Source organism: Schistocerca cancellata, chromosome 7 (genome assembly GCF_023864275.1).
Source record: "Schistocerca cancellata isolate TAMUIC-IGC-003103 chromosome 7, iqSchCanc2.1, whole genome shotgun sequence".
In the NCBI taxonomy this organism is placed as follows: domain Eukaryota; kingdom Metazoa; phylum Arthropoda; class Insecta; order Orthoptera; family Acrididae; genus Schistocerca; species Schistocerca cancellata.
In genome coordinates this window covers 152,921,486-152,933,458 of record NC_064632.1, presented here as the reverse complement: position 1 = coordinate 152,933,458, position 11,973 = coordinate 152,921,486, and positions in this window count along the sequence as shown.

Below are 11,973 nucleotides of genomic sequence, written 5' to 3'. Positions count from 1 at the left end.
ACTGTCGGCGGTCTGTTGTCAGTCAACAAACGAGGTCGGCCTGTACGCATTTGTGCTGTACGTGTCACTTCACGTTTCAACTTCCCTATCACATCGGGAACAGTGGACCTAGGGTTGTTTAGGAGTGTGGAAATCTCGCGTACAGACGTATGGCACAAGTGACACCCAATCACCTGACCACGTTCGAAGCGCGGAGCGCCCCATTCTGCTCTCTCACTATGTTAATGACTACTAAGGTCGCTGATATGGAGTACCTGGCAGTAGTTGGCAACACGATGCACCTAATATGAAAAACGCATGTTTTTGGGGGTGTCCGGATACTTTTGATCACGCTCGGCGGCCGAACTTCCCCGGATGTGGCCTGCCGACCAACGATTGCATACGCTCTTTTCCATCTTATGTGCTAGAGTCTCCTGTAGCTGTTGCTTCCTGCAGAAAGTGTCCGCGGCTATACTGCCATTATGTAACTACTTTCTTGTTGCGGACTTCCAATACATTACGTCTAGGAAGTGTATTTGACATTTGGCAACATGATTTTTTATAAAATTTCAGCCAAGTCCCGTTCCAGTCTGTCAATAGGTTAATCCTTTAAAATGAGTGTGCTAATGGTTGCTAAATGCTTGTTGATATTTAAAGGTTATTCTTACGACAAAAATATATACTGGCAAGGTCACCCAGGTAATAGGTTCCTACAGTTAAAGATTTGTCTTAATCCTGTGAAGGGGATTCTCGTAAACGGTCCGTTTATTGCAGTAACATAGGCAGGTGTTGCGACGTGAAACGTATCTGTCTTGCAGCCTCGCCATGAAAAAAACTGTTACTTCAATTGCATTAATTGTTTCTCTTGTCTTTATTTACTGGCTCATATATCATGACTGAAATTTGACCATGCGTCTCATAAAAATGCAAAGAATAACTTTATTTGGCGTCAGTTATTCAACTAAAAGGTCAGAGTATCACATCTAATTTTAGATATGAGAATTTCATCTTATCATATGGTTAATAAATCAAGGATTTGATGGGACTATGATAAAAAAGTCTTGGGCTTCGTCTAACCGTATAAATGATATACACTCCTGGAAATGGAAAAAAGAACACATTGACACCGGTGTGTCAGACCCACCATACTTGCTCCGGACACTGCGAGAGGGCTGTACAAGCAATGATCACACGCACGGCACAGCGGACACACCAGGAACCGCGGTGTTGGCCGTCGAATGGCTCTAGCTGCGCAGCATTTGTGCACCGCCGCCGTCAGTGTCAGCCAGTTTGCCGTGGCATACGGAGCTCCATCGCAGTCTTTAACACTGGTAGCATGCCGCGACAGCGTGGACGTGAACCGTATGTGCAGTTGACGGACTTTGAGCGAGGGCGTATAGTGGGCATGCGGGAGGCCGGGTGGACGTACCGCCGAATTGCTCAACACGTGGGGCGTGAGGTCTCCACAGTACATCGATGTTGTCGCCAGTGGTCGGCGGAAGGTGCACGTGCCCGTCGACCTGGGACCGGACCGCAGCGACGCACGGATGCACGCCAAGACCGTAGGATCCTACGCAGTGCCGTAGGGGACCGCACCGCCACTTCCCAGCAAATTAGGGACACTGTTGCTCCTGGGGTATCGGCGAGGACCATTCGCAACCGTCTCCATGAAGCTGGGCTATGGTCCCGCACACCGTTAGGCCGTCTTCCGCTCACGCCCCAACATCGTGCAGCCCGCCTCCAGTGGTGTCGCGACAGGCGTGAATGGAGGGACGAATGGAGACGTGTCGTCTCCAGCGATGAGAGTCGCTTCTGCCTTGGTGCCAATGATGGTCGTATGCGTGTTTGGCGCCGTGCAGGTGAGCGCCACAATCAGGACTGCATACGACCGAGGCACACAGGGCCAACACCCGGCATCATGGTGTGGGGAGCGATCTCCTACACTGGCCGTACACCACTGGTGATCGTCGAGGGGACACTGAATAGTGCACGGTACATCCAAACCGTCATCGAACCCATCGTTCTACCATTCCTAGACCGGCAAGGGAACTTGCTGTTCCAACAGGACAATGCACGTCCGCATGTATCCCGTGCCACCCAACGTGCTCTAGAAGGTGTAAGTCAACTACCCTGGCCAGCAAGATCTCCGGATCTGACCCCCATTGAGCATGTTTGGGACTGGATGATGCGTCGTCTCACGCGGTCTGCACGTCCAGCACGAACGCTGGTCCAACTGAGGCGCCAGGTGGAAATGGCATGGCAAGCCGTTCCACAGGACTACATCCAGCATCTCTACGATCGTCTCCATGGGAGAATAGCAGCCTGCATTGCTGCGAAAGGTGGATATACACTGTACTAGTGCCGACATTGTGCATGCTCTGTTGCCTGTGTCTATGTGCCTGTGGTTCTGTCAGTGTGATCATGTGATGTATGTGACCCCAGGAATGTGTCAATAAAGTTTCCCCTTCCTGGGACAATGAATTCACGGTGTTCTTATTTCAATTTCCAGGAGTGTATTTATCAAACATGGTTAATCCGTTCAAATAACTTTGGGAAACGCAGCCGGATGATGTGTTCGGCAACCGACGATATTTCGATAGGTGCGTACCTTGTCATTTAAAGGTACAGATGCAACAAGGAACTTAGATGAAAAGGAATATAAAACATCAGCATGCAAAGCGTTTGTGGAACACACGCACACCTACGTACACACAGTCACACATACTGTAAACCCTAACGTCACCGCACAACCAAAGATCAACGACGTCAGAAGTTAACGATAGTGAAAATAAATAACCGTTGGGTGAGGTAGTATAAACTCTGCCCCTCTGTCTTTTTGACAAATGAGAGAACAGAATTCCAAGCAGAAGTCAAGCAAAAAGCTGCATCTCTATTGAAAGGAGTATACTGGGGCACACTTGTATGTGGCACCTGAATCAGATACGAATATTAATAAATTCAAATGAAACTAGTGTACTATAAGCAATGAATGTCTCTGACAGGCTCGATAACGTGGATCGCTGACTGTGCGCGGCCGCAGAGCCAAAGATACTGTGAGGGAAAGACAATCGAGTAGGCAGTTTTCTGTGGTGTGCTGTGTGGAGCCACCAAGAGTTAGATTAATGTAGGTGTGTCAATATTGTTGAATCTGGAAACAAAAGTCTTCAGGCAAATAAGGTAAAGATTTAAATAATTATGATTTCCGTTTCTGCCAGCGCGTTAGTATAGATGAGTTGGCTGATAACTTGTAATTGTTGAGTAACCTCAGAAGGTATGTAAACGATTTTGATAACGAGGCTAGTTAAATATTTAGTTTTTGTATTGCTTTTAAGATTTGTTAACTGAGCTATGTGTAATCTGATGATATGCGTTTATATTGGATTAATGAAGTTATAATAGTTGCTGTTTAAATCTCATTGTTTGTGAATCACTTGTGATTAATGTAATTTCAACAGTCAGTTGTTTTCGTCAAGACAAACCTAACTTGCCATATAATTTTTCTAAGAAAATTGAGTGTTAGTAAATCACCATAATCAGTACCGCCTCCCAGTCCAGGTCATATATTTTTAAAGGAGTTTTCTTAAATGTTCTCGCTTATCAGCCAAAAGAATTTCATGTGCATTCAATGTATTATGGCCAGCATTGCACACTGCTGAGCCTGTAGCTAGCATTCATATTTTTTATGAGAGACCATAATATATCGCGTTACTCCGTTGCTGCTTTAGAAGTAAGACAATTTAATTTATTTGTTATATGCACAGGGATCAAACTTATTAGTTTTGAACAGGGCCAGACGATTCAGTGCCTAAGGGGCTGAAAGTATTTTGCAGTGACTGTATTTCTTTATTTGTATTGGAAGTTGCATTGCCCAATCAACTCATGTAAAGTTTTGCCAACAATAAGAGAGTAAGAACACCACTTCCACTACCAACACGCAACGAAAATACGAGTTTTGTATCCATTCCCTCCGGCCGGAGTGGCCGAGCGGTTCTAGGCGCTACAGTCCGGAACCGCGCTACCGCTACGGTCGCAGGTTCGAGTCCTGCCTCAGGCATGGATGTGTGTGCTGTCTTTAGGTTAGTTAGGTTTAAGTATTTCTAGGTTCTAGGGGACTAATGACCACAGCAGTTAAGTCCAATAGTGCTCAGAGCCATTTGAACCATATCCATTCCACAGATCAGACTTCATTCAACGTAATCGTAATTATTTCAAATCCTTTTTAAAGAACGTTACACTTGACGACCCATTCATTTAACGTAATAGTAAAGTTTATTATTTCATTTTTTAAAGAACGTTACACTATTTACAAGTGTAAGTAGGCTGTTTATGTTTTCTTATTGGCAACGTTACGTAGCGCTCTGTATGAAAATCACTGGCTGTGCTGTGTGCAGTCTGTGGCTAGTTTGCATTGATGTCTGCCACTGTAGTGTTGGGCAGCTGGATGTGAACAGCGCGTAGCGTTGCGCAGTTGGAGGTGAGCCGCCAGCAGTGGTGGATGTGGGGAGAGAGATGGAGGAGTTTTGATAATTTGTAATACTGGATATTATGAACTACTATATATATTATGACTGTTAAGGTACATACATTGTTTGTTCTCTATTATCATCTTTCAATTGCTAACTATGCCTATCAGTAGTTACTGCCTTCTGTAGTTTGAATCTTTTATTTAACTGGCAATAGTGGCGCTCGCTGTATTGCAGTAGCTTGAGTAACGAAGATTTTTGTGAGGTAAGTGATTTGTGAAAGGTACAGGTTAATGTTAGTCAGGGCCATTCCTTTGTAGGGATATCTGAAAGTCAGATTGCGTTGCGCTAAAAAAATATTATGTGTCAGTTTAAGCACAGTCATGTATAAATTTTTCAAAGGGGACGTTTCATATGTCGACCCTTAGCCGAGGATACCTCACTGGAATCTTCTGATTTTTTCCTTGTAGTTTGTGTAATTAGTGTAGATTTTGTTTATTGCTATTGCGTAATTGTAGAGAGAATCTCCTTTGTAGTTGCAGTCTTTCATTGTTGTACAGTAAAACAGTTGTGGCATGCATGTAGATTTGCACCAAGTATTTCGCAGCTGCGCTTGCAATTAACTAGATATTATTTTCAGTGCTATGTTAATGTGTTCTCTTATTTTTGCTCTTCAAATTGTGCTTTTCTGTGTTGTCGTGTGAAATATTGTGACAATAATGGCGTGTGAAAAACGTAACACTAGGCTCCAAAGTAAACTGAGAAATAATAGTGACGACGAGCGTAGCTTATCAGCACCACTGTGTAGTGAATTAACAGACATTCAAAGTAGTAATTTGGTAACTGTGCATAGGGAAATGGAGCGGGCGTCAAATAATGGTGTAGACAGTGAAACTGGTAGTAAACAGGGAAGCATTATCGATCGATCGGTCGGCAACAGCTCGCCTCAGGATTCCGAAATGACAGGACACAATCTTGCAAATACTGTAGATTCAGGTTTTGCGTCCTCACCGTTTTCTCAAATAAATCAAGACACATTTTCTGCTTTTCAAAATGCGAATGTTGCCGGTTCAAATGCACTGCCGAATAGCACTGAGGAACATGTTTCAGACACCAGTGCATTGTTATTACAGTTAATGCAACAAATGGAGCAAAAGCTTCAAAAGTTAGACACAATGGAACAAAATCTTCAAAAGTTAGACACAATGGAACAAAATCTTCAAAAGTTAGACACAATGGAACAAAATCAGAGACAAACACAGCAAAAGCTTCAAAAGTTAGACACAATGGAACAACACCAGAGACAAACACAGCAACAGTTAGAAGCAATGGAACAAAATCTTCACACCACGCTTGAACAAACACGTGAAGATTTAACTACTGACTTACATAACATTGAATCGAAATGTCAAAAAGTCTGTAATGACGTAAAAACACAAATCTGTGAGCTTTTTCAACCTATTTTTTCGCGGCATGAAAATGCATTACAGAATCACGAAGCAGCCATAAAAGAACTGCAAACCATTGTTCATGAAAATCATGAGACCTTGTGGGCTAAAATTGACTCAGTTGCATCTACCGATTCGGTTACGCAACTTGCGAAAACTCAGGAAAACTTAAAGGACACAGTAGATTCGATTTCAACACAAATGGACACTCTGAAACTTGGTTCAGAAAAACACGCTGAGGAAATGTGTTCACTATCTGAGAAAGTAGCCGAACTTTCGGATCAGGTCACTAACTTATCTACAAAGGTAAATGATGATCTGAATGACACAAGACCCGTTGCCTTCACTGACACAGAAGAGCATGAACAAATAAGAAAATTCAAACAAAATCAAAATCAAATCAATACACAGTACAAAAGAGAAATCCGGGAAGTACAAGATCAGTTGACGCAGGTAATACAAGAATTACATATTTCAGAGGACACTCGCGCTCCAACACGGGAAGAGGAACTTAGAAATACGGAAAATCCACAAAATAATAACACAGGGCATTTCGGTAATTATGAAAGAAATTGGCAAGGTGCACCGAATTTTGAAATGGAACCGCCGAAACGACGCAACAATGACCGACATGCGACTCGCCGACACGATGATTTTGACTATAAGCTGTTCATTACTACACGCAAATTTAAAACATTTAAGAATTCTGCCAACGACATTCATCCACAAGCGTGGCTCCATCAATTCTCTCATTGTTTTCCTCCCAACTGGTCATTAGAACACAGATTAAAATTTATGTGTGGCTACTTGGAGAATGAACCAGCTGTAAGAATGCGATCGGTCATTCACGATTGTCACAGTGAAGGAGAATTTTATCATGCCTTCCTCTCAGCATATTGGTCACAAGCTACACAAGACCGAGTAAAACATCATAATGATGAAACATTTCGAACAATCTGAATTTTCCAGTCTTGTGAAATATTTTGAAGACATGTTGCACAAGAATCAGTACCTGTCAAACCCATACAGCCCCTCAGAACTCATACGCATTTGCTTAATCAAATTACCTGAACATTTACGACATATTATTTTAGCAGGACGTTGCAAAGACGACATTGAAGCTTTTCAGGGACTGTTACAAGAACTGGAAATTGACACTGACAATCGCGGAACGCGAAAACAGGAGCACAACAATTACAGGTCACATCTGTCACAATTCCGCGATGACAGAAATAATACACGACAAGGCTATTCTTATAACGTAAATCGTGACCAAAACAGACACCAACCGTATGACAACCGTTGGCAGAGTAGTAATAATTACAGGGAAAGATCACCTCTCCGCGGTAGTGACTATCACAGAGACAATCAGAGAAACAGACAATATGGGAACCAAAATAATTATTATCAAGGGAGACAGAATAACTTTAGACGCAACGGTCCAGCGCGCAGTTACAACTCAGGGAGAAATTCTCCACCACGCGACCGACAAGAAAGAAACTATGGAATCTACCGACATGACAACAGACAATATGATCGTAACGACAGACCTGAACTGCATCAGAACTGGCGGGATTTAAACAGAGCAGGGCCCTCTCGTCACGGTGAATTTGTAGAAGTTAGGTCTCCAAATCAAAATAACGACGCGCGCCAACAAAGAGACAATAGGCAATGACTCACACCGCTGGCAGCCACAAAACGTACTTATGAAACTGACGACGCACCTGCTGTAGCTAATAATTACGTAAAAATGGAAGACATTAGGGACATCTTACTCCAGGAGCACGATGTAAAACATAACAACATTGCATATCCTGTGATTCACATTACAGTAAATGACGTAAAATTTACGGCAGTACTTAACTCTGGCAGTCCCATTTCAGTAATTAGTGAAACAGCTTTAGCAAGTGCAACAAATCGAACGATTGCCCCACACTTCCGTTACGTAAGATTAAATTACAAGGTGCAATCTTTGGAAAAAGTGTAGATGTACGCCAACAAACCAACTTAGAATTCTTTTGTCAGAGCCACAGCTTCTCTATGAACTTTCTTATTGTTCCATTATTGTCGACGGAAATTATACTGGGAGTAGACTTTTTGAATGAATACAAAGCAATCTTAAGCTTTCACGATGCTGAAATAAGTTTAGAGAAAGAAGGTAAGTCAATAGCTTTGAAATTTGAAGACTGGCTCTTAAACCTTGACAAGGAAATTAATCGGCTTTACCTTCTGTTAGACAACAGTTCGGAATTTTCTACGGAACTAGACACTAACAATCACTCTGCAAGTACTGACAGGGATGATATCGACGGCATATTTGAAATTAATGAGTTAATTCAGAATAAAATTCAAACAATTGAGAATTGTAATGACACTGATAGGCAGGACCTTTTTGAGATTTTACAAGCACATTCCACAGTTTTTACTCACAAAACAGGAACAATCAAGGGATTTCAATACCAATTTCGTGTTCGTGAGCATACTAAATTTTGTGTTAGACCATACGTAATTCCAGCACATTATAGGGACCGTGTTAGAACAGAAATACAATCTATGCTTGACGAGGGCATTATTGAGCCTGCAGTAAGCTCATACAACAATCCGTTACATGTTGTTGAGAAGAAAAATGGATCGATCAGGCTTGTCTTATATTCGAGACAAATCAATACTATCATTATTCCTGAAACAGACAGGCCGCAGACGATGGAAGAACTTCTTCAAAATTTTAATGGTGTAAAAGTGTTGTCGTCCATTGATCTTAGATCCAGCTTTTATCAGATCGAACTTCATCCAGAATGTAGAAAATACACAGCTTTTCTTTGTTTCGGCGTTTGTTTTCAGTTTCGGAAACTTCCTTTTGGTTTGAACATTTCTTCAGCAGCATTCATTCGCGGGCTAAATTCCATATTACCTGAGTTCTTAAAACGTCACATCACCTTATATGTGGACGATATGCTAATAGCAGAAGCTTCATGGGAACAACATAATCGCATCCTCAACAGTTTGTTACGTATTTTTGCAGAATCTGGAATTACAGTTAACTTGGAAAAGTCTGAATTCGGCAGGTCAAAGGTGAAGTTTTTGGGACATATTATTTCTTCTGAAGGCATTCAGCCGGATCCTGAAAAGTTAGAAGCAATCAGAGCCATTCCAGTTCCATCCACAAAAAAACAAGTCCGCATTTTTCTAGGTCGCGTAAATTTTTACCGTCGTTTTCTGAATATGCAAATTCTTGTTACACCAAAACTTTGTTCTCTCACTGGAAAAAATACTGTTTGGAACTGGGATGAACAAGCACAGTTGGAATTCAATTCTTTGAAAGAAGCGTTACTTCACGCGCCAATACTAGCTCATCCAGATCTGTCACAAGACTTCTGCCTTAGCACGGATTCTTCTAAAGTCGGTCTTGGTGCCCATTTACTTCAAGAAGCCATAGAAAATGACATTACTGTTCAGAAAACCATTGGTTTTGCTAGCCGAGTGCTAACAAAATCAGAAAAAAATTATTCCGTTACTGAATTAGAAGCTTTAGCTATCGTTTGGGCATTTAACAAATTCCGTTTCTTTCTTTTTGGTAAGCACGTAAAAGTATACAGCGATCATCGTGCATTACAATTTCTTATGTCTTAAAAATTAAATCATGACAGGTTAAAACGTTGGGCATTGTTTCTGCAAGAATTCCACTTTACAATAGTCTACATTCCCGGCAAAGAGAACATTGTTGCGGACGCACTGTCACACGCACCGGCTGGGCTTGAGAAAAGTAACACAGAAGGCAACATTGAGAAAAATTTCAGTATTCTTTACATTCAGAAAGTCGCCTTTGAAAACTTCATCACCACATCTTTAAAGGACATTGCTCATGAACAAGATAAAGATCAGATTTGGAAAGATATCAAAAGTAAATGGCATGAAAAGACACACACTCAGATTCGGCATTATTACCTGGTTAGAAACAACATCCTCTTCAAACGCTGCACTGTTGATGACAAGCTATGGGTACTTTGCATTCCAGACGATTTTGTTAATAAGCTCATTTGGTACATTCATTTCAGCTATGCACATTTTGGCCCACGAAAATGTTATCATATTCTTCGAACGACTTGTTATTTTAACAATATGGAAAAGAGAATTCGAAGAGTCTTGTCTATTTGTAAACTTTGTCAAAAGGCGAAACCATCTACTATCTCACATCGTTCTCCGTTGTTTCCTATCATTCCTTCTAAATTAAAAGAATTTGCTGCTATTGATCTCTTGGGACCCCTTGTCAGAACATCGAATGGATTTTCGTACGTTCTAGTCGCTGTTGAACTTACTTCAAAATTTGTTTCTTTCACTCCGTTACGTAAAGCCACTGGACGGTCTGTATCCAACGCCTTTGTTAAAAATTTCTTACGTGAAGTTGGCCACGTTGCTAAAGTCATTTCAGATAACGGACCGCAATTCAGATCTGCTGTTTGGTCACGCATGCTTCGGAATCATAAAATCAAACCTGTTTTTATTTCATTGTACTCACCACATTGTAACCCGTCTGAACGAATTATGAAAGAAATCAATAAGCTTTGCAGACTTAATTGTCACAGAAATCATCAGCATTGGGACAGATATTTACACTTATTTCAAAATGTGCTGAATGAAATGCCTCATGATTCCACTGCTTTACCCCCTACTCTTGTACTAAAGAATGAAGAACCACCGAACAGAATCAGAGAGCTTGTACCTTTCCCGAATACACGTAAACTTCGACACAAAGACATAATTGATTTTGCTCTTAAAAATATAAAATCTGCAGCAGACAAAAGGAGAAAACTACACGGTAAAGCAAATGCAAAGAAATTATATATTGGTCAGAAAGTTCTCATTAAAGCTCATTCATTGTCACATAAGAAGAAACACTTGAGTCACAAATTCTTTCTACTTTACAATGGACCTTACAGAATCCGACGCATACCACATGATAATTGCGTTGAAGTTGAAACTCTGCGTACTAGGAAGAGTAAAGGTTTACACCACATTTCACATGTAAAACCATTTATTGACAGATAATCTGCTTTTTAACTTAGTCTTTGCAATTTTCACTTCACGCTACTTGTACAATTTGTCACACTGAGAAACTGTTAACATGCAACAATGTTTTGAAGTTCAATATCCACTCAAGAACCAAGAGAACTTATTTAAACAGAAATTACGAATGCATTGTTATTGCGAACAGACGACACAGTGTTATTGTGTGTGTACATTCTTGCTTGTTAGTTGCACGATTACGTAACGACTATAAGGCTCACATACATAGAACATTTACCAGTACTGCTAATGAGATTATCGTGCAACATTTTGGTTTGCTTGAGAGTGGATTCTGGATTTGAGGTGCTTTCTGTGAAATGCCAGATGACACAGTGGTTGGTTTGTGTGACAGCTACACGATTTTATCACGACGTTACTAATGACTGGCAATTTACAATGTTGCTTTTGCGGTGTATCTGTTTTATATCTGCACAGTTTTTCTGAATTATTCTGGAAAGTAAAACATGTTTTAGTAGTAACTTTTGTGGTATAGCTACAAGGAGACAGCCTTTTCCGTAGCACAACAATATGTTACAGCACAGTACTTTCATCATCACAACAATAAGCGTAATAACTAAGATATTTCTACGCAAAGCATTTCACTTTTGTTTATCATGAGGTAAGTACATTGGCTTCTGCAGAACTTAGCTTTCGGAGGAAAATAACTACGACACATCCACAGAGATTATCTTACAACAAGATGCACATTTAGCGCTACAGGAGACGCATTTCAGGGATTAATTTTGTACTTAAAACATTTATTTTTATAGATTTTTGAATTACTATGATACAAAGGTTTTCCTTAAATTTCATTCCATTGTTGTAATCTGTAACACCTGAGGATATAATTACATTAATCCTCAGGGGGGTACACGCCTACTTTGTGTACCATGTGTTTGGCAAGCACAAGGAGCCCTAGCTAATATGGTATTTGCTTATACAACTTTACACATCGGTACCATATTCCTCTAAAACGGAATTACACAGCTATCTGATCATTTCACTGAGAGAGACAAACA